This window comes from Triticum aestivum, chromosome 2D, assembly GCF_018294505.1.
Source record: "Triticum aestivum cultivar Chinese Spring chromosome 2D, IWGSC CS RefSeq v2.1, whole genome shotgun sequence".
In the NCBI taxonomy this organism is placed as follows: domain Eukaryota; kingdom Viridiplantae; phylum Streptophyta; class Magnoliopsida; order Poales; family Poaceae; genus Triticum; species Triticum aestivum.
Window position 1 is genome coordinate 71,001,399 of NC_057799.1, and position 4,255 is coordinate 71,005,653.

The following is a 4,255-nucleotide window of genomic DNA, read 5'->3' on the forward strand; positions in this document are numbered from 1 at the left end:
TTAATAACTTCATGAGCTGTTCATCCATATGTGCGTGGTCGTGTGGATTTTTTTTGTGCCAAGTAAAGGTTCTTGCCCGTTTGACATTGTTAATTATAAGTAAAGTTTACATATAGTTGGTCCATTATAGGAGTACAGTACAAATAGCCTGAAAATATCGCTCCATGTGTACACATGTCGATGAGAGCATCAGTAGAGTAACTACACAGGCTGAAAGCAGATGTCGCCGCCTCGCCATCGTCGGAGTTGGGGTCGGAGTCAGGGGAGGGCGGTGGCGAGGATGGGGTACATGTTATTGGGCATGCGCACCAGCATCGGCTGCACCGAGGCGTCATCCTCCAGTGCCTTCCAGCTGCACAGAAAACAAACGTCAGAGCTAGACATTGGACACGGTGGCCGGTGGCAAAGTTCGCCGACGGGGGACAGCGACTCACTCGTATGTGCAGACTAGGTGATGGGCAAAGACGCAGATCTCGAGCTTGGCGAGGCTCATCCCTGGGCACATCCGCGGCCCGCTGCCGAACCCCTGGAAGCTGTACGGCTTCAGCGACCCCTGCATACATGCATTGCACAAAGTTAGTCGAGCCGTCAGCTAGCTGGGCTGCTCTCCGGAGACGAGGAAGAAAGGAAGCCAGGGTCACGGCGCACGCACGTCGAATCTGTCTGGGTCGAAGCGCTCGGGGTCGGCGAAGACGGCGGCGTCGTGGTGGATGGACACCACGTCCAGGTTCACCGACGCGCCCTTGGCCACCTGGAACCCGTCGATGCTGAAGTCCTGCGAGGCCTTGCGCGAGTACCACGGCATGATGGTGGCCCGCCGCAGCGTCTCGTTCATCACCTTGGTCGTGTACGGCATGCTGCTCAGGTCCGACCACCACAGGTGCTGCGTGTCATCGCCGTCGTGCGCCGCCCGGATCGCCATGTGCTCCTCCCTGAGCTTGGCGAGCACCTCGGGGTTCTCGCCGAGGAACTTGACGAGCTAGGTCTGGCCCGCCATGGTGGTGTCGTGGCCGACCACCAGTAGCGTCAGGATGTTGTCCTTGAGCTGCGCGTCGGCCAGCTTCTCCTCCTCCGCTGGGTCGGACGCGGCGCCGGCTTGCTGGCCGCGGGTGTACTTCATGAGGAGCGTCTGGAGGAAGTCCTCGCGGACCTCGCCGGCCATGCGGCACGCGATCACCGTGTCCAGCATGGCGTACATCCGGTTCCGACCGCTGAGGCCGCGATGGAAGGTTGTGCCGGGGAGCTTGAGCGGCAGCGACGTGAAGGAGGAGGAGATGGCCTTGAAGTTTACCCGGAACTCCTCCTGCTCGGGGCGCTCCGGCTCCAGGCTGACGATCATGTTGGCAATGACCTTGAGCATGAACTGCGAGGCCTCATCGAGGACGAGCACGCGGCCGCGGCTGGCCCTGGAGCCGAGGATCTGCACGGCGAGGCCGTCGATGAAGGCGAAGTGCTTCCGTAAAGCGTCCGCGGAGAGGGGCTGCGCGATGAGCCAGCGCAGCCGCCGGTGCTCATCGCCGTTGGTGGTGAGCAGGCTGGTGGGGCCCAGCACCTGCTTGCCGGTGTAGAAGAGGTTGAGGCTCACCACGCCATCCTTGCCGGACAGCAGGATCTTGGCCGCCTCCCGCCCCATCATGAACACTGTCGTCTGCCCTAGCACGTATGTCTTGAACACCTTGTCGTACCTCGCCTGCCTCTCGCGCAAGAAGCTTGGGATGCCGGCCGGGTTCGAGAAGGCGGCGATGAAGGCGAAGGTATCGCCCACCACCAGCCACCCCATGTTCCCTGGGATGCCACGCATCGGGTCGTCGGTCGGCCGCCTCAACGCCCAGAGCCAGAAGAGGAGCCCGCAGGCCGCCCCCAAGGCAGTGGGGGAGGAGATATTTTGTTCTGGCAATTTTGCAACAAAAAAACCCTGCGTGCATGCGTATTCGAGCGAGCTGGCAGATGTGGCAGTCAATGCACACTTGGCGGCATTTGACTCGGGCCAAATCAGCATGTACGTATAACAAACCGTATAATGGACCATAGATGACCTTCAAGTGCAAGTTTGGTGACTGTATTTCGGGTATTTGTAACCACATGAGACTGAAGTGGGCGCCAGCGCAATTAATAGGCCCTATAGTGAATTTTTCTCTTTGTGAAAATATATTATTATGTGCTAACGGTGCGGGGTGTGTGATGGTAGCTGCAATCCTGCATGGCAAAGGCAAAGACGATAGTTGTGACCCTTCTCGTGGTTGGTGTGATTGGTCACATGCGAATGTGGTGTGAACCATGTCACTTCAGCTATCAGTCGACTCACAAAATGAAATAAGGTCAGTCTATTTCTTTTCTCCAAACTCTGCACACCTACACTACCGCATGCATGCATGCACGCATGTAACTTGCAGCTAGTGGATGTGCTCTTACTTTTGGGCTGGCAAAGAGAAGAGCCATGGTGGACAATGCCTTGTCGCTTGGGACGCAGTTTGCAAACCTACATCATTCGGAGGCCTAGGTGTGAAGAACCTAGCACTGCAAGCGTTGGCACTTCATGTGCGATGGGAATGGCTGAGAAGATCTGATCCGAGCAGGCCCTGGCAAGGGTTAAACATGATAGTGGATGACCAAGCGCGAGAGGTCTTCAACAGCTTCGTCAAAATCAAGGTGGGGGAGGGATCAAAAGTCCTCTTTTGGAAAGATCGTTGGATTCACGGCACTACGGTTGCTGACATTGCCCCGTTACTCCACGAGATGGTCAGCACGAGGAACAAAAACAGGAGAACTGTGAGAGACGCGCTTAATGACAATGCCTGGCCGCTTGATGTGCAAGGGGAGCTATCTTTCTTGGGCCACATGCAAGTCTACTCTCTATGCCAAGCCATCAACACAGTGGAGAGGAACCTGGAGGAGCCTGACCAATTCACTTGGCATTGTCACGCGTCTGGTAATTACAATGCAAGCTCCACATACAAGTGGCTTTGCATGGGGCAAGTCAAAACCCCCACCGCAGGCTGCATTTGGCGAAGTTGGGCGCCGCTTAAGTGCAAAATCTTCATTTGGCTCACCAGCCAACACCGACTCTGGACCTCTGACCGTCGCGCTCGGCATGGTCTCCAAGACATGACGTCGGCCTGTTACACATGCCTGCAAGATGAGGACAACCCCGATCACATCCTTGCTCATTGTGGCTATGCGAGAGAGGTGTGGCACTCATGATTCAACGAGTGGAAACTCAACATTCAAATCCCATCTACTGATGTCACCTTCCTGCAATGGTGGCTCGACCAAAGGAGACACTTCAGTGGCAAGCTCAGAAGAGGATTCGACTCCATCACGATCTTAATTGCATGGGCCCTTTGGAAGCAGCGCAATGTGCGAGTTTTCAACAATGTTTCGAGGCACAGATCGGCTACGCAACTTAAGACAGAGATCCTAGATGAGATAGATGATTGGAGGAAGGCCGCTCTAGGCAGAGTTGGTGCTTTAGACCCTTTCGCGAGAGAGTAGCCATAGTAGCTAAGGCGTAGGCGTTGAGTGGGTTCCTCCTACGAGTTGTTCGCATCTCGTTAGCGATCTTGTACATATTATTCTTGCATATTATAAAGAGTAATATATATGTAAATTGTGTGCAAAATATCTCCAGTCGTTTCCACCCCCAAGCGTCCTCTCCTCCGCTGGCCGCTGCTGCCCCCGCCCGCTATGGCCGCCGATGCTCGCGCCCGCGCCTGCTGCTCGTCACCCCCGCCCTGCTGCTCGCACCCGCGCCTGGCCGCTGATGCTCGCGCCCGTTGCCGCGCCCGCTCCTGGCCGCCGCCGCCGAGGACAGAGAGGAGGAGGAGGAGGAAGGGGGCGCCCGGCACGCCATGCCCCACGTGCCGCCCGGCCTCCTGCCCTGTCCGCCGCTGGCCGGCGCGCCCGTGGCGCCCTGGCCGCCGCCAGTCGTGCCCGTGCGAGGGCTGCGCTCGTCGGTGCGTGGCTTGTCGTGGCCTGGGCCGTCCGTGGCCGGCGCGCCCGGGGCCTCCTCCGCCGGTGCTGACGGCTTACCACTGTAGCCGCGGGTGGGCGTGCTGGCGAGCTCCCGCAGCCATCGCGTGCGGGCCTAGCACAACTGGCTATGCTGCCGTCATTGTGTAGCTAGCCCATCTGGCCTTGTTGCCGTCGTTGTGTTGCTAGCCCAGCTGGTCGTGTTGTCCCCGCCCTGTGCTTCCCGTCGCGCGCGCCCGCCTCGCCAGCTCCGGCCAGCGCCCCCGCCTCGCTAGCTCCGGCCAGC

General features: G+C 58.4%; 1 pseudogene; it reads right to left on the minus strand.

Moving 5' to 3' along the window:
• Positions 1–258: 258 nt before the first annotated feature.
• Positions 259–3,168, minus strand: LOC123048756 (abscisic acid 8'-hydroxylase 2-like; annotated as a pseudogene).
• Positions 3,169–4,255: the final 1,087 nt, after the last annotated feature.